Source organism: Odontesthes bonariensis, chromosome 10 (assembly GCF_027942865.1).
Source record: "Odontesthes bonariensis isolate fOdoBon6 chromosome 10, fOdoBon6.hap1, whole genome shotgun sequence".
NCBI classification, from domain to species: domain Eukaryota; kingdom Metazoa; phylum Chordata; class Actinopteri; order Atheriniformes; family Atherinopsidae; genus Odontesthes; species Odontesthes bonariensis.
Genome location: NC_134515.1, coordinates 45,001 through 65,000, shown reverse-complemented (window position 1 = coordinate 65,000; position 20,000 = coordinate 45,001). Strand labels below are relative to the sequence as shown.

The window sequence follows — 20,000 nt, the reverse complement described above, 5'->3', positions numbered from 1 at the left end:
GAACCTAAACCTGAACCTGAACCCTGAACCTAAACCCTGAACCTGAACCTAAACCCTGAACCTGAACCTGAACCTAAACCCTGAACCTGAACCCGAACCTGAACCTAAACCCAAACCCTGAACCTGAACCTGAACCTAAACCCTGAACCTGAACCCGAACCTGAACCTAAACCCAAACCCTGAACCTGAACCTGAACCTAAACCCTGAACCTGAACCCGAACCTGAACCTAAACCCAAACCCTGAACCTGAACCTAAACCTAAACCCTGAACCTAAACCCAAACCCTGAACCTGAACCTAAACCTAAACCCTGAACCTAAACCCTGAACCTAAACCCTGAACCTGAACCTAAACCTAAACCCTGAACCTAAACCCTGAACCTGAACCTAAACCTAAGCCTAAGCCTAAACCCTAACCCAAACCCAAACCCAAACCCTGAACCTAAACCTAAACCTAAACCTAAACCCTGAACCTAAACCTAAACCTAAACCCAAACCCAAACCCAAACCCTGAACCTAAACCTGAACCTAAACCTAAACCCTGAACCTAAACCTAAAACCTGAACCTGAACCTAAACCCAAACCCTGAACCTGAACCTGAACCTAAACCTAAACCTGAACCCTACACCCTTAAACCTGAACCCTAAACTTAAACCTGAACCTAAACTTGAACCTGAACCTAAACCTAAACCTAAACCTAACCCTGAACCCTGAACCTAAACCTAAACCTGAACCCTGAACCTGAACCTGAACCTAAACCTCAAACTAAACCTAAACGTAAACCGAACCCTGAACCCTGAACCTAAACCTAAACCTGAACCCTTAAACCTGAACCTGAACCGGAACCCTGAACCTAAACCTAAACCTAAACCTAACCCTGAACTCTGAACCCTGAAACTGAACCTAAACCTGAACCCTGAACCTAACCCTGAACCCTGAACTCTGAAATTGAACCTAAACCTAACCCTGAACCTAACCCTGAACTGAACCCTGAACTGAACCCTGAACCTAAACCTGAACCTAAACCTAAACCTAAACCTGAACCCTGAACCTAAACCTAAACCTAAACCCTGAACCCTGTACCTAAACCTAAACCTGAACCCTGAACCCTGAACCTAAACCTAACCCTGAACTGAACCTGAACCTAAACCTGAACCTAAACCTAAACCTGAACCCTGAACCTAAACCTGAACCTGAACCCTGAACCCTGAACCTAAACCTAAACCTAAACCTAAACCTGAACCCTGAACCTAAACCTAACCCTAACCCTGAACCTAAACCTAACCCTGAACCTAATCCTGAACTGAACCCTGAACCTAAACCTAAACCTAAACCTGAACGCTGAACCCTGAACCTGAACCTAAACCTGAACCCTGAACCCTGAACCTAAACCTGAACCCTGAACCTAAACCTAACCCTGAACCTAACCCTGAACCGAACCCTGAACCTGAACCTGAACCTAAACCTAAACCTAAACCTGAACCCAAACCCAAACCTAAACCCGAACCCTGAACCTAAACCTAAACCTGAACCCTGAACCTAAACCTGAACCCTGAACCTAAACCTAAACCTAAACCTAAACCTGAACCCTGAACCTAAACCTGAACCCTGAACCTAAACCTAAACCCTGAACCTAAACCTAAACCTAAACCGAACCCTGAACCTAAACCTAAACCCTGAACCTAAACCTAAACCTAAACCTGAACCCAAACCCAAACCTAAACCTAAACCTAAACCTAAACCCGAACCCGAACCCTGAACCTAAACCTAAACCTGAACCCTGAACCTAAACCTAAACCTGAACCCTGAACCTAAACCTAAACCTGAACCTAAACCTAAACCTAAACCGAACCCTGAACCTAAACCTAAACCTGAACCCTGAACCTAAACGTAAACATTGACCTAAACCTAAACCTGAACCCTGAGCCCTTAAACCTGAACCCTAAGCCTAAACCTGAACCTGAACCGGAACCCTGAACCTAAACCTAAACCTAAACCTAACCCTGAACCCTGAACTCTGAACCCTGAACCTGAACCCTGAACCTAAACCTAAACGTAAACCGAACCCTGAACCCTGAACCTAAACCTAAACCTAAACCTGAACCCTGAACCTAAACCTGAACCTAACCCTGAACCCTGAACTGAACCTAAACCTGAACCCTGAACTGAACCCTGAACCTGAACCTAAACCTGAACCCTTAAACCTGAACCCTAAACCTAAACCTAACCCTGAACCCTGAACTCTGAAACTGAACCTAAACCTGAACCCTGAACCTAACCCTGAACTCTGAAACTAAACCTAAACCTAAACCTAACCCTGAACCCTGAAACTAAACCTAAACCTAAACCTAACCCTGAACCCTGAACCTGAACCTAAACCTAAACCTAAACCTAAACCTGAACCTGAACCCTGAACCTAAACCTGAACCTGAACCCTGAACCTAAACCTAACCCTGAACCCTGAAACTAAACCTAAACCTAAACCTAACCCTGAACCCTGAACCTGAACCTAAACCTAAACCTAAACCTAAACCTGAACCTGAACCCTGAACCTAAACCTAAACCTAACCCTGAACCCTGAACCTGAACCTAAACCTAAACCTAAACCTAAACCTAAACCTGAACCTGAACCCTGAACCTAAACCTAAACCTGAACCCTGAACCTAACCCTGAACCCTGAACTCTGAAACTAAACCTAAACCTAAACCTAACCCTGAACCCTGAACCTGAACCTAAACCTAAACCTAAACCTGAACCTGAACCCTGAACCTAAACCTGAACCTGAACCTAAACCTAAACCTAAACCTAAACCTAAACCTGAACCCTGAACCCTGAACCTAAACCTGAACCTAAACCTGAACCTGAACCCTGAATCTAAATCTAAACCTGAACCTGGTGCAGGGTTCAGGCACCAAGGTCGTCCCGACTGCTGCTGTTCTGTCCTTTCTGCTCTTCTTCTCTCAGATCTGAGAGAAGAATGTCCAACTAACCCCCCCCCCCCCCCCCCCGGGTTTCAGTGTCATGTGACTTGGTGGCGCTCTGCTGAGATGATTTCTAACCAGCATGCATTGCTCCCAGAGTCTCACGCATCACTCGAGGTTGGCCATGTGTGAAGCTGTTCGAGGCCCTCATGGCTGATTAGCCTTTTTTATCTAACTGTTAAGCTAGCTCTCTGATGAGGTTATTCAAAATTCAAAATACTTTATTAATCCCCGAGGGGGAAATTACAAGCAGTTCCAGTTCACCCATCCAGACAGACAACATACAAAACAAAACGAGGGAGACGGGTGACCGTGGCCATGCAGCTCAGTGATAAGCGCTGCCACATTAGGTGAGAGGAGGACAAAAATCATATTTCACACTTTACCCTTACCAGGATACAGTTTGAGATTGCAAAAAAAAATCTAAAAAAGCAACACATACACACAACATCAAGCATTGGGACCGGTGAGGAGGTGTGGGAATTGCGTATGTTAATCATTGAGCATGTGTGTGTGTGTGTGTGTGTGTGTGTGTGTGTGTGTGAAAGTAAGTCCATGAAGCACTGTCTCAGAGGCCATTGTCCTCGATAATGCGATGGAAAGTTTATCAGCCTAAACAGTTTCCACAGGAGTCCTCAGGAAGGGGAGGGAGCCCATGGGGCAGAGCGTCTTATTTACATAGCATCCAGGAGAAGCTGCAGCTGGCAGCCAAGGCCAGCACAGGGGAGCCAGACTCAGATCACAAAACTGTTTGGGTCAGGCAGACTCTTCATTTTTCTGCCTGCCTTGAAGTCTTTGCTGGTGCGTCTCAATGGTGAATCCTAACAGCCAAATTCCAGGACATTTCCGCCCGGTCCGAGCGATCAGCTTTCTCCCAGATTTATCCCATTTCTCTTCTGAGTCCAGGAACCTCAGCCGGCCTGCTGAACCTGTGTAAGGGTCACATCCAGCTTCCCATTCTGCTCACGTAGCATCTCAGTCTGAGTGCTGATTGCTCTGCCAACTTGATATGCCAGGTATCCTCCAGCTCCAAACAGCAGGAAACCAGTAATCATAAATCCAAATGTGTATAAATCTTCAACATCCTCGACTGACAACATTCTCCACTTCCCCCAGGAGTCCATTGAGTATCCAGCGAAGAATGTCCCGCCAGGGCACGAGGGTTCTCCTGCTCCCAATTTTGCATTAGAGAAAATTTGATCAAATGCGTTGAGAGTAGGGATGGGAATCGAGAACCGGTTCTTGTTGAGAACCGATTCCCAGTGTTTCAATTCCTTGGAATCGTTTTGGCGATTTTGCAAACGATTCCCTTATCGATTCCAGTGGGCGCGAATGACGTCACCACGCAACATTGCGTGGCGAGTCCAGCGCAGCCAGCAGCCAACAGTAAACATGGCGCCCAAGCGGTACAAACGCTCGAAAGTTTGGTTACACATCCCTAAAAAAGACGACAACAGGGCAACTTGTAAAGTGAATATTTCACCAAAGGGAGGAAATACTACCAACATGCAATAACTATGAATGAATGTCGCGTTTTCGATCCGCTCCGGACTAACGTTGGTGAATCTGAACCCAGCAGCGTTAGCAACGTTAGCATGTCCTCGGCTAACACTGCAGGTAACTAACTAACAAACACTGCCTATCATGTTAGCACCATTTGCCTGATTGTAAAAGCTGCTGTTAGTAACGGTTAAGGTTAAATGAATGCCTTCTCAGGCATTACATTTAGATGAAATCATGAGAGACAGAGCCTGACTGGCTCAGAGCCAGAGGCTGGTGGTGCTACCCCCAGTTCACGTCTACCTCCAGCTTCTCCTTTCACCAGAGCAGGAAGAGTTAAATTACCCAGGCCAGGATAGACCAATGTGGGCCTCACCGTTGTTGGGTTTGTGAGCTCATGACTCGTGTTACTTCTAAACTAAACAAAGTTGATGCTAACCGACCGGTTTGTTGTCCTTTTTCTCCAAATGAGAATCGATAAGGGAACCGACAAAGAACCGAATCGTTAAGCAGAATCGAAAATGGAATTGGAATCGTTAAAATCTTATCAATTCCCATCCCTAGTTGAGAGACCAGCTGACCAGATCCATCATTCTTGAATTCGTACGAAATGTAAAGAGAGGCTCCAAAAGACAAAACCCAAGAGAGGGTGGGGAGACAGAGAGAAATGCGTCCTCCTTCACCAAGAGCAAGAACAGAAGCAAGATGAGCAGTTAGTAACAAAGTGTTTGAGCCTTGACGGCTCGTTAACCGGGAGAGAAGGTCAGGAGTTCAATTCCCAGCTTCCTCAGACCATATGTCGAAGTGTCCGTAGGCGTGAACCAAGGCGTTCATCCCTGTGTGACAGACAATGAGTCCTGATGCGTGAGTGTGTGAATGCGTGAATGTGGCTTGTATTGTGTGCCAACTAGGGTAGAAACACAGTCAGTATCTCAGCCGAGTGCTTCCAAACAGCAAGTCAGCATGGAATCAGCTGAGAGGCCCTTTATCCACAGGCTGCTTCCTCTGTTTCTACCTCAGAGACGAATCCAACCAACAAACCCGCTTTGTTCTTCACCACAGGGTTCACACTGAAAAAAGTGACTTTTTGGTGAAGTAAACTCTATTAGAGTAACTGTCATAATTTCTACTTTGTATCTTTAAGATTCAGTAAGAACTAGAGCTTCTTAAGTAAAATTAAACATTTTATTAAAGGGGAACTGCGGTATTTTCAACATTAAGCCTCTTTTATGAGTCGTCTGCAATGTTTTAGAACCCCCCTCACCGCTTTTTTGATGTTTACTGCGGTCTAATAATTGGGTCAGGTCTTAAAGCTCTCCAGAAGGCTGAGGACGACCCATTTATTTGAATCAGGTGTGCTGGAGCAGGGAAACATGGAAAACATGCAGGGCAGTGTGCCTTGAGGACCAGGGTTGGGAAACACTGCTCCACACCACTTGATGGCGGAGTAATATCAACGAACATCCAGTTCAATAGAACTCAATGGGATTTACAAAATGTCAAATAAAACACGACAGAAGCAACTTTTCGCAACGAAATGTGATATGGATTACCAGTGCACACCAGTAACCACTCCGGTGAGTTGATGATTTTGAAAACGGACGTTTATGGTGCTTTTACGGACCTTTTTGGACATGCGCATGACTTGCCGTTCTGAAGCAGGTTGAGAAGAATCAAAATTAGGCAAATACCGGAGACAGCAGTAAACATCAAAAAAGCGGTGAGGGGGGTTCTAAAACATTGCAGACGACTCATAAAAGAGGCGTAATGTTGAAAATACCGCAGTTATCCTTTAACGTAATACATGAATTATGGGGGAAGAGTAAAGGCCCATTTATGCCCTACGGTAAATACGGAAACGGACGCTTTCACCCGGTTCCGGGGGTCGTTTCATCCGTCAGTTTGTCCGTAGGTCAAGAGCTTAGCAATCCGGTGAGCTCCGGGCGAAACGGAGCAATACCAGAGGAATTCGTGGGGGCAGTAGAGAGTCAGGAGCGTGTTGGCTCCGGAAGTTATGGAGGAAGAAGAAGAACGAAGAGTAGGAGATTAAAAAAATGTAAGATTTAAAAATGGCAGGTAATGGAGGAGAGGACTTGTGAGATGGTCAGGGGGTATATACATTTGTATGACTGCAACTTCCTCAATTGACGCCATGTTTCTCAAACCCGCGGCCGACAATGACTCAATATATACCGCCCTCTAGAGGATTTCTTACGGACATGCGCAATACGGACGGAGGCATAAACAGAAGCTCCGGGAGCAACGTATGGACCGGACAGACGAATTTCGGCCGGTTTTGTAGGCCATAAATGGGCCTTAAGTTTTACCACAGATTCTATAATAGTACAGATTCGCCACTCACGGTGCATTTCCGGTTTCCAACGAGGCGATTTTGGTTGCAGTTCCACCCTCTTTCCACGTGGGGCGCTCAATTTTTGGAGACCAGAATGAATGGAGTTCTATGGAGCTATACGCCCTAGCGTGCCCTTATCTCAAGATATAATTTTTTCTCTAGTAATTCGAATGTTGTGTTCGAAAGAGGATGTTTAGAAAATACCCATGGCTGAGTTTTAGATTTTTAGAGCCACTCATTTGCTTAAAAAAAAGGATTTTAAGTGTATATGACATCATACATAGCTTACGACCGGAGATGCCGCTTTACGGCAACAATCCTGCTTGTTGTTGGTCTCAAAGGCAGCAGCGTTTTCAAGGAAGAGCTGTAGTAAGAGAGAATGTGTGGTAACATCACAGATTCTTAGGCTGTGGTAACATAAGCGGAAAAAGTCCATCTTAATTCTGTTGTCGCTTGGTATGGAGCCAGCCGTCAAGCGGTGCCTCTGGTCGTAATTCATTCTTTCGCTGGTCGACCAGCTGTCATTAGCACAATGCTAGCGCGTTGTGGACAACAAGAAGCCAACCTGTAAGAAATCAAAGGGATATATGTACTCGTTCAGTAGATTTTTGACTTGAAACCCATGTTGAGCTCTCAGAAACTACATTCAAATCTGAGCGCTCTTGAGGAGACTTAGGTGAAACTGACCATTTGTAGCATCTAGCTCCATTGGGCCCCATTCATTCTGGTCTCCACCGACGCCCCCAGTGGAATTCTGGTGGAACTGCAGCCAAAAAGCCGGTACAATGGGGCTTAATAGTAAGTGGCAAGGCTGTTAGTTATAATGGCTGTGGTTTTACTTAGGTTTCCTCATACAATTTAAATGTTTAATAGTTGTATGTACATAAACCTAGAAATACTACATAAACTTTACTCTGAAAGTGTATCGTTAAAATCTACTAAGTTACTTCATAACAGCAAATTTACTTAAAATTTTGAGTAAAATGATGTTCCTGCCTATGAAAAACAAGTACACCTTACTTATTTTTGTTTAAATAAATATAACTTAAAACTTAGATGTAATTAAGTAAATTTGACTTAATATCTTCAAAACTGTAATGTTTTATGGTAAGTAAAATTTACTTGATATTGCAGCATTAAATATTACTTAAATCATTGGAGTGCAAATACTTACAAAGGGTTTTTTAAGTGAATCTTATGAGTTGTTTTTTTCAGTGCATGTTCAGGCTGATGTTAGACCAACAGAGGAAGGAGACGGTCGAGGCAGGATGAGTCAAACTGAAACTGTCATGTCTGTGGGTTCTGCCATGTTTTTAGTTTTATGTTTCATCATGTTTTAGATTTCAGGTCTTGGTTTTGGAGTTCTTACTTGTTTTGCCATTGTTTTTCCCCTCACTTCCATGCTCAGTTCATTAGCTTCACTCATGTCACCTGTTCATGCCCCACCAGCTGCACCCAGTCACTGATCACCCTCCACAGTATTTAGTTTCCAGGTTCCCTCATTGTTTTGCGAGATCCTACCCCTCTACCATGATTCCTGATTTTCCCCTCGTGTTAAGTCATTTGTTTAGTCTTTTCAAGTATTTATTTCACAGTTTAGTTTTTGAATCTGGCTCAGCCGCGCTTTTTGTTTGAACTTTGTTTTTGTCAATAAAACCCTGTTTTGCTTTGTGAAAAGTCCGCATCCGTGTCCTACCTCACCACCCCATACTGACAGAAACCAGGTGTGAATGAGGCCGGGGGTAAATGAGGCCGGGGGTAATAATGAATGCTGTGGATGATGATATTCTGTTTTCAGAACAGTCTGATGGCATCACAGGTTCAGTTCTGACAGTTCAGCTTTGGCTGCTCATTCAGGGGAATGCTCCGTTTTCCAGTCCCTGTTACTTGTGGTGTACCTCAGGGGTCCATTTTGGGTTCTCGCTGTTCTGCTGTTCATAGTCTGTTATTCACAGTTTCTTTTTAAATTTAAGTTTTCCAGCTAATTGCTGAGGCGGAGCCTCACAGCAGGTCACGGGTTAAAGTCCTGGAAATGCATCTGAACGTCCAGGTCCCCACAAAGACACATCTGTGTGTGTGTGTGTGTGTGTGTGTGTGTGTGTGTGTGTTAGCAGGACTTCCCATCCTCCATCCCTGTTAACTTTGTCCTCTCCAGCCTCAGTGTGTGTTTGTCACGATGCCTCGCAGCCCCGTCCAGCTGGATGGTCAGCAGCTCTTTGGTGATGGCAGTTTTCCTTCTTCCTCACTGATCAGATTAGGAACCGCCACAGTTTCTGCTGCGAACATCACGCGTTACATCATCCTGTCTGATATCAGCTGCACAGATCTGCTCAGATCTGCTGTCACCTGCGTCTTTGTGGCATCGGTTCCTCTAAATAAACTCTGCGGTTGCTGGGATTGTTCTGTTGCTCGGTTAGTGCACGTTCTCGTGACTGTGGCTGAACATTTCCATCCAAACAGCACCATCAAGCAGCTCCAGTGGAAGCTCGAAGAAAGAAAAACAGCGTTTCTGTTGCACTCTGAGAAAAGCATCCCGTCTGAGAGCGGCTTCAGTTTCCTGCTTCCATCTGAGGAAGGATTAGGGATTCTTGTAGAGAACCGGTACCCAGTGTTTCAATTCTTTGGAAAAGGTTGCCAATTTTGCAAACGATTCCCTTATTCGATCCCATTGGGCGCGAACGACGTCCAGTGCAGCCAGCAGTAAACATGGTGCCCAAGTGCCACAAACGCTCCAAAGTTTGGTTACACTTCGCTCAAAAAAGACGACAACAGGGCAACTTGTAATACTTTCATAGTGGATATTTCATCAAAGGGAGGAAATATTACCAACATGCAGAAACATTTGTGCACACAGCATGAAATAATTATTAAAGAATGTTTTCAATTCGCTCCAGACTAACGTTAGCACTCGGCTAACACTGTAACTAACTAACTAACTAACTAACTAACTAACTAACTAACTAACTAACTAACTAACTAACTAGCCAACTAACTAACCAACCAACTAACCAACCAACCTATCAACCAACTAACTGAATAACTAACTAGCCAACTAACTAATCAACCAACTAACTAACCAACTAACCAATCAACCAACTAACTAGCCAATCAACCAACTAACCAATCAACCAACTTACTTACTAACTAACTAACTAACTAACTAACAAACACTGCCTATCATGTTAGCACCATTTGCCTCATTGTAAAACCTGCTGTTACTAACGGTTAAGGTTAAATGAATGCCTTCTCAGGCATTACATTGTATGCAAAGTCAGAGAATGACAAAGTTGCATGTTTTCCTCTGAGTTAACCAGATGTTTCACTCAGTCATTCATTCCCATTTTATATTTTCTAGGGAGATGACAAAGATTCTCAACCCTAAGTACAAAGCCCCAAACAGAGACAGTTTAACTAACATGACGTGTTACTTCTAAACTAAACAAAGTTGATGCTAATCAACCGGTTTGTTGTCCTTTTTCCCCAAATGAGAACCGATAAAGAACCGAATCGTTAAGCAGAATCGAAAATGGAATTGGAATCGTAAAAATCTCATCGATTCCCATCCCTAGGAAGGAAGGCTTTAAGGAACAGGTGGATTCAGCAGGTCAGAGGGTCACCATCCTGGCTGAGCTAATCCTGCGTCTTCTGTGGGAAATGAAAGGATTTTACAGGCTGCCACCTCCCCAAAATCCTCCCACTGTTACAAACTGCCTCCACTGAAAATAAAGCGCAGAATCGTGTCCTCCGAGGCCACATTTCTGCTTTAATTTGAGCTGTTTCTCTGCTGAGTAACACAGCTTCTCACACAATCTGAGTCCAGCTTTTGAGCTGTTTGAAATAATTTTCGTTCCTAATTGAATCCGTACAGAAACCCTTTAAAGGAAAGATGCAGCTGTTCATCACTCGTGTGAAGATGAATCCAGGTTGTGAGAAGCCTCCAGGTTTTCCTCCCAACTGCCACAAAGTGCTGCTCAGACCTTGTTATGTAAAGCGGCCTTAGACGTATTTAGCTGTCAGACAATATATTCATGGATTTTTATCTTGTTTTTAGTGAATATAATGTTCCTGAACGCTGAATGTTTTTTACATCTTAAATACAAACATCATAAGAATGTAAAATCATCACATTTTCTGCAGCATGAACTGAAAACAGAAAACTGAGCCTGGTGAAAATCCAAATCTCTTGTAAATCCTGCTCTGAGTCTCTGAGTCGACAGACCGACCAGCGGCGGCTGCAGATGAGCCAGATGTTCCCACAGAGCGGCGAAGCAGCTGCGGGCGAACAGTTTACCAAACCAACCGTGAGTGTTAAACTGGGAAACACTTCACCTCCCAAGAGCCACAGCAGCTCCCTGCCTTTCATTCTTAAACACTGGATTCTGATTGGCTGCGAGATGAGTTCAAAGAAAATGATTCTTGTTTAAAATTAAACTCAAATTATTCTTTCATTTTTTTGATAATAACAAAAGTGGTATGACAGCTTTTTATAATGCGAGAAACATTCAAATAAAGAAATCTTTAGACTTTGGAAGCCAAATTTTTTTAAATCCTCCTTTTTTAAAAGATGATTAAAATATGTTATAGACAGACATAAACGTTACGTATTTTCCACCAACACCAACCCGCAGAATCTGTGTTTAAATGTAAGTTTCAAACTGTAAGTTTTAGATAAATTTATGAATGATAGCAGCAGAGGCCCCAGTACAGAGCCTTGTGGAACACCCATCTCCAAACTGAACTGATGGAAAAACACCAGAACTTAACTAAAATCACAAATTAACCTGGATATAAATCAATGGATGAATTAATGAAAATAAAACGGTAACACACAAAATAAAACACAAAAAACGCAAAAAAAAAACACAAAATAAAACAGAAAAAACTAAATAAAACAGAAAAAGAACACAAAATAAAATGCAACAGAACACAAATAAAAATGCAAAAAAAACACAAAATAAAACAGAAAAAGAACACAAAACAACACAAAACAACAGAAAAGCACAAAGACTAACAACTACTTGTTTTCTGGTGAAAATTGAATGACCTTCATGTGTTCTGAGTTTAAAGATTTATTCTAAACCAGCATGTGAGTTCTGTTTCAGTGATGATGAGTGTCGACTGATGAAAGAACAACAATTTCCATCTTTTCTTGAGGTGACTCTTTTCCCATCATGAAGCTTCTTTAAATAAAACTCGTCTCAGCGTCTCGGTCCAGCTGCATCAGGACGAACCATCTCCTCGCTCCAGGTTACTTTGAGCCTCAGGCAGAGTTACAATAAGCTTTGTTTCACAGACAGAGAAAAGGATGGATTAACTCCGTAGCCATGGCAACAGCTGATGTTAATGCTCGTTTCCATGACAACGTTATCAGAAGGTCCGTGATGGCCATCTTAATTCAGCCAGCACTGAGCAGGAAGTTTGATCCTCCATTAGCATCAGCAGGATTAATCTGAGCCCCTCTTTAAAAGATGGAAGAAGGAAGCCCCGCCCCCACCTGAGCTCGCAAGTCTCCCTGAAACTTCTGTCACTAACTTCTGTCACTAACTTCTGTCACTAACTACTGTCACTAACTTCTGTCACTAACCTCTGTCACTAACCTCTGTCACTAAACTCTGTCACTAACTTCTGTCCCTAACCTCTGTCACTAACCTCTGTCACGAACTTCAGTCACTAACCTCTGTCACGAACTTCAGTCACTAACCTCTGTCACTAACTTCTGTCACTAACTACTGTCACTAACTTCTGTCACTAACCTCTGTCACTAACCTCTGTCACTAACCTCTGTCACTAACTTCAGTCACTAACCTCTGTCACTAACCTCTGTCACTAACCTCTGTCACTAACCTCTGTCACTAACCTCTGTCACTAACTTCTGTCACTAACCTCTGTCACTAACTTCTGTCACTAACCTCTGTCACTAACCTCTGTCACTAACCTCTGTCACTAACCTCTGTCACTAACCTCTGTCACTAACTTCTGTCACTAACCTCTGTCACTAACTTCTGTCACTAACTACTGTCACTAACTTCTGTCACTAACCTCTGTCACTAACCTCTGTCACTAACCTCTGTCACTAACTTCAGTCACTAACCTCTGTCACTAACTTCAGTCACTAACCTCTGTCACTAACCTCTGTCACTAACTTCTGTCACTAACCTCTGTCACTAACCTCTGTCACTAACTTCTGTCACTAACCTCTGTCACTAACCTCTGTCACTAACTTCAGTCACTAACCTCTGTCACTAACTTCAGTCACTAACCTCTGTCACTAACTTCTGTCACTAACTTCAGTCACTAACCTCTGTCACTAACTTCTGTCACTAACCTCTGTCACTAACTTAACTTTTTTCACTAACTTCTGTCACTAACTTCAGTCACTAACCTAGCTGTCACTAACTTCTGTCACTAACTTCAGTCACTAACCTAGCTGTCACTAACTTTTGTCACTAACTTCTGTCACTAACCTCTGTCACTAACTTCTGTCACTAACCTCTGTCACTAACTTCTGTCACTAACCTCTGTCACTAACCTCTGTCACTAACTACTGTCACTAACCTCTGTCACTAACTTCAGTCACTAACCTCTGTCACTAACCTCTGTCACTAACTTCAGTCACTAACCTCTGTCACAAACTTCTGTCACTAACCTCTGTCACTAACTTCTGTCACTAACCTCTGTCACTAACCTCTGTCACTAACTTCAGTCACTAACCTCTGTCACAAACTTCTGTCACTAACCTCTGTCACTAAATTCTGTCACTAACTTCAGTCACTAACCTCTGTCACTAACCTCTGTCACTAACTTCAGTCACTAACCTCTGTCACAAACTTCTGTCACTAACCTCTGTCACTAACTTAACTTTTTTCACTAACTTCTGTCACTAACTTCAGTCACTAACCTAGCTGTCACTAACTTCTGTCACTAACCTCTGTCACTAACTTTTGTCACTAACTTCTGTCACTAACCTCTGTCACTAACTTCTGTCACTAACCTCTGTCACTAACTTCTGTCACTAACCTCTGTCACTAACCTCTGTCACTAACTTCAGTCACTAACCTCTGTCACAAACTTCTGTCACTAACCTCTGTCACTAAATTCTGTCACTAACCTCTGTCACTAACTTCAGTCACTAACCTCTGTCACTAACCTCTGTCACTAACTTCAGTCACTAACCTCTGTCACTAACCTCTGTCACTAACTTCAGTCACTAACCTCTGTCACAAACTTCTGTCACTAACCTCTGTCACTAACTTAACTTTTTTCACTAACTTCTGTCACTAACTTCAGTCACTAACCTAGCTGTCACTAACTTCTGTCACTAACCTCTGTCACTAACTTTTGTCACTAACTTCTGTCACTAACCTCTGTCACTAACTTCTGTCACTAACCTCTGTCACTAACCTCTGTCACTAACTTCAGTCACTAACCTCTGTCACTAACTTCAGTCACTAACCTCTGTCACTAACCTCGATCACTAACTACTGTCACTAACTTCAGTCACTAACTTCTGTCACTAACCTCTGTCACTAACCTCTGTCACTAACCTCTGTCACTAACCTCTGTCACTAACCTCTGTCACTAACTTCTGTCACTAACCTCTGTCACTAACTTCTGTCACTAACTACTGTCACTAACTTCTGTCACTAACCTCTGTCACTAACCTCTGTCACTAACCTCTGTCACTAACTTCAGTCACTAACCTCTGTCACTAACTTCAGTCACTAACCTCTGTCACTAACCTCTGTCACTAACTTCTGTCACTAACCTCTGTCACTAACCTCTGTCACTAACTTCTGTCACTAACCTCTGTCACTAACCTCTGTCACTAACTTCAGTCACTAACCTCTGTCACTAACTTCAGTCACTAACCTCTGTCACTAACTTCTGTCACTAACTTCAGTCACTAACCTCTGTCACTAACTTCTGTCACTAACCTCTGTCACTAACTTAACTTTTTTCACTAACTTCTGTCACTAACTTCAGTCACTAACCTAGCTGTCACTAACTTCTGTCACTAACTTCAGTCACTAACCTAGCTGTCACTAACTTTTGTCACTAACTTCTGTCACTAACCTCTGTCACTAACTTCTGTCACTAACCTCTGTCACTAACTTCTGTCACTAACCTCTGTCACTAACCTCTGTCACTAACTACTGTCACTAACCTCTGTCACTAACTTCAGTCACTAACCTCTGTCACTAACCTCTGTCACTAACTTCAGTCACTAACCTCTGTCACAAACTTCTGTCACTAACCTCTGTCACTAACTTCTGTCACTAACCTCTGTCACTAACCTCTGTCACTAACTTCAGTCACTAACCTCTGTCACAAACTTCTGTCACTAACCTCTGTCACTAAATTCTGTCACTAACTTCAGTCACTAACCTCTGTCACTAACCTCTGTCACTAACTTCAGTCACTAACCTCTGTCACAAACTTCTGTCACTAACCTCTGTCACTAACTTAACTTTTTTCACTAACTTCTGTCACTAACTTCAGTCACTAACCTAGCTGTCACTAACTTCTGTCACTAACCTCTGTCACTAACTTTTGTCACTAACTTCTGTCACTAACCTCTGTCACTAACTTCTGTCACTAACCTCTGTCACTAACTTCTGTCACTAACCTCTGTCACTAACTTCTGTCACTAACCTCTGTCACTAACCTCTGTCACTAACTTCAGTCACTAACCTCTGTCACAAACTTCTGTCACTAACCTCTGTCACTAAATTCTGTCACTAACCTCTGTCACTAACTTCAGTCACTAACCTCTGTCACTAACCTCTGTCACTAACTTCAGTCACTAACCTCTGTCACTAACCTCTGTCACTAACTTCAGTCACTAACCTCTGTCACAAACTTCTGTCACTAACCTCTGTCACTAACTTAACTTTTTTCACTAACTTCTGTCACTAACTTCAGTCACTAACCTAGCTGTCACTAACTTCTGTCACTAACCTCTGTCACTAACTTTTGTCACTAACTTCTGTCACTAACCTCTGTCACTAACTTCTGTCACTAACCTCTGTCACTAACCTCTGTCACTAACTTCAGTCACTAACCTCTGTCACTAACTTCAGTCACTAACCTCTGTCACTAACCTCGATCACTAACTACTGTCACTAACTTCAGTCACTAACTTCTGTCACTAACCTCTGTCACTAACTTCTGTCACTAACCTCTGTCACTAACCTCTGTCACTAACTTCAGTCACTAACCTCTGTCACTAACTTCTGTCACTAACCTCTGTCACTAACTTCAGTCACTAACCTCTGTCACTAACCTCTGTCACGAACTTCAGTCACTAACTTTTGTCACTAACTTCTGTCACTAACCTCTATCACTAACCTCTATCACTAACTTCTGTCACTAACCTCTGTCACTAACTTAACTTTTGTCACTAACTTCTGTCACAACTTCTGTCGCTAACCTCTGTCGCTAACCTCTGTCACTAACCTCTGTCACTAACCTCTGTCACTAACTTCAGTCACTAACCTCTGTCACTAACCTCTGTCACTAACCTCTGTTACTAACCTCTGTTACTAACTTAACTTTTGTCACTAACTTCTGTCACTAACTTAACTTTTGTCACTAACTTCTATCACCAACTTCTGTCACTAACTACTGTCACTAACTTAACTTCTGTCACTAACCTCTGTCACTAACTTAACTTCTGTCACTAACCTCTGTTACTAACTTAACTTTTGTCACTAACTTCTGTCACTAACTTAACTTTTGTCACTAACTTCTATCACCAACTTCTGTCACTAACTACTGTCACTAACTTAACTTCTGTCACTAACCTCTGTCACTAACTTAACTTCTGTCACTAACCTCTGTTACTAACTTAACTTTTGTCACTAACTTCTGTCACTAACTTCTGTCACTAACTTCTGTCACTAACTTCTGTCACTAACTACTGTCACTAACGTCTGTCACTAACCTCTGTCACTAACCTCTGTCACTAACTTAACTTTTGTCACTAACTTCTGTCACAACTTCTGTCGCTAACCTCTGTCACTAACCTCTGTCACTAACCTCTGTCACTAACTTCAGTCACTAACCTCTGTCACTAACCTCTGTTACTAACTTAACTTTTGTCACTAACTTCTGTCACTAACTTAACTTTTGTCACTAACTTCTATCACCAACTTCTGTCACTAACTACTGTCACTAACTTAACTTCTGTCACTAACCTCTGTCACTAACTTAACTTCTGTCACTAACTTCTGTCACTAACTTAACTTCTGTCACTAACTTCTGTCACTAACTTCTGTCACTAACTACTGTCACTAACGTCTGTCACTAACCTCTGTCACTAACTTCTGTCACTAACTTCTGTCACTAACTTCTGTCACTAACCTCTGTCACTAACTTCTGTCACTAACCTCTGTCACTAACTTCTGTCACTAACTTCTGTCACTAACTTCTGTCACTAACCTCTGTCACTAACGTCTGTCACTAACCTCTGTCACTAACCTCTGTCACTAACCTCTGTCACTAACTTCTGTCACTAACCTCTGTCACTAACTTCTGTCACTAACTTCTGTCACTAACTTCTGTCACTAACCTCTGTCACTAACTTCTGTCACTAACTTCTGTCACTAACCTCTGTCACTAACTTCTGTCACTAACTTCTGTCACTAACTACTGTCACTAACTTCTCCGCAGGGGCATCGTATTGAGTCTTTTCTTCAAAGGTTTTTATCTTAGTTCTGATGGTTAGTTGTGATCTTTTATGCAAACTAACTGTTTTACTTTAGTTTAACCTGGAACCTCAACATGTGTCTCACGCTAACATTTGCTGTCTGTGTTAACCAGAACTGGACCCCCGGTCGGGGATCTCTGTCAGACTGTAGCATGTCCCCCCCCTTCACTTTCACCTGGAAGAGCTAACACAGATCTCCCGTTAGCATGTGGGCTACATGGCAGCCATTGTTGTAGCTTCTCTGGCTAACACATGACTTCCTGAGCACATGGTTGCGGCCGCCATATTGTCTCATGGTCCCTCCCCTCTTCTCCCCACCAACAGTCTGAGGCTGTGTTCGAAACTGTATACTTCTCCTACTACTAACTTTAACTTTTTTTAAGTTCCCGGATGCATACTAGATTCTCTGAAATGTTGGGTATGCATTCAATTCAATTCAATTCATTTTTATTTATATAGCGCCAAATACAACAAATGTCATCTCAAGGCACTTAGATAGTAAGTCCAATTCAAGCCAATTGGAATTCAATTAATTAATAATAATCATAATTCATAAAATAATCCAATTCGTTCATATAGAGCCAATTCAAAAACAATTTCCTAGCTAAGAAAACCAACAGATTGCACTGAAAACTTTTTGTTTTTCGGTCCAATCTCCCGGCCTGAGCGGCGTGCCTGAGGCGACTGTGGAGAGAAACGACTCCCTTTTAACAGGAAGAAACCTCTGGCAGAACCAGACTCAGGAAGGGTGGCCATCCGCCTCCACCAGCTGGGGTTTGAGAAGACAGAAAGGGGGGGGGGCCACCGCGACGGCGGCACTGTAACACCATTCAGGATATCTGTTGGAACAGGGAAACACGAGTTAATGACCATAATAATATCACATATACATAAAGAGAGTAAAGTGAGGAAAGGTGTGTCAGATGAGGCCCCCCAGCAGTCTAGGCCTATAGCAGCTTAACTATGGGATGTTTCAGGATCACCTGAGCCATCCCTAACTATAAGCTTTATCAAAAAGGAAAGTTTTAAGCCTGGTCTTAAAAGTGGAAAGGGTGTCTGCTTCCCGGACATTTGTATGCATCATGAGGTTACTACTCGTACTCAAACTACCCAAGATGCAACGTAACGTGACGTTGCCGATCGTCATTTCCTGTCAAAACGGCAGTTTCAAGCTAGTTACAACGAGGGTAGGTTCACTTCCTGTTTTCAAAACAAAAGCACCAATTGTATGGTAATGGCTTTCCCTATGTATGTAGTATGTAGTAGGAAGTATGGCAGTATGTAGTATGCAGTATGCAGTATGGAAGTATGTAGTATGCAGTATTCAGTATGCAGTATGGAAGTATGTAGTATGTAGTATGTAGTATGTAGTATGCAGTATTCAGTATGGAAGTATGGAAGTATGTAGTATGTAGTATGTAGTATGTAGTATGCAGTATTCAGTATGGAAGTATGGAAGTATGTAGTATGTAGTATGTAGTATGTAGTATGCAGTATGCAGTATGGAAGTATGTAGTATGCAGTATTCAGTATGCAGTATGGAAGTATGTAGTATGTAGTATGTAGTATGTAGTATGCAGTATTCAGTATGCAGTATGGAAGTATGTAGTATGTAGTATGTAGTATGTAGTATGCAGTATTCAGTATGGAAGTATGCAGTATGTAGTATGTAGTATGCAGTATGGAAGTATGAAGTATGCAGTATGTAGTATGTAGTATGCAGTTTCGAACACAGCCTGAGAGCAGGAAGTTCTGAGAGGCTTTTTCAACAGAACCGGTTCCAGTGAGTTTACAGCAAAAACCTGAAGTCTCTGCTTTCATGGAGGGAATTACTTAAATAACCGTAAAGGATCTGAACAACATGTAAAGATGTTTCAATAAATCACTGGTTCCGTACAGAATGCAGCTTATTTCCAACAGAACCACAGAACCAACAGAACCAACAGAACCAACAGAACCAACAGAACCAACAGAACCAACAAAACCAACAGAACCAACAAAACCAACAGAACCAACAGAACCAACAGAACATCAGTTTGTTCTTATATTCTGTGCTTTGTACCACACTAGCTCAAAGAATTCTGGTTCTGCAAACCCGACCCAGTTCAGAACTGCCGCTGATCCTGGACACGACATCACCTCGAAAATCTCCTCAAACACACTCTGACCAGAACAGTTCTGGACCCAGAATTCTGATGAAGTTCTGGATCAGAAATATTCAGAACTCCTGTCTTTTCCTGTGGAACCGAACAAACGTTTCTGGTTCTGGAGCGTTAACGGGGTCACAGGAACCAGATGTTCTGGTTCTGGAGCGTTAACGGGGTCACGGGAACCAGAACCCTGCAAATGTTCTGGTTCAGGAGCGTTAACGGGGTCACAGGAACCAGAACCCTGCAAATGTTCTGGTTCTGGAGCGTTAACGGGGTCACAGGAACCAGAACCCTGCAAATGTTCTGGTT

The 20,000-nt window shown here is 42.8% G+C and overlaps 1 protein-coding gene across 1 annotated transcript in view; it reads right to left on the bottom strand.

Annotated features, from left to right (window-relative positions):
- Nucleotides 1-20,000, bottom strand: part of cacna1fb (calcium channel, voltage-dependent, L type, alpha 1F subunit) — a 94,212-nt gene that overhangs the window by 73,033 nt on the left and 1,179 nt on the right. The gene's annotated exons all lie outside the window — the stretch shown is intronic.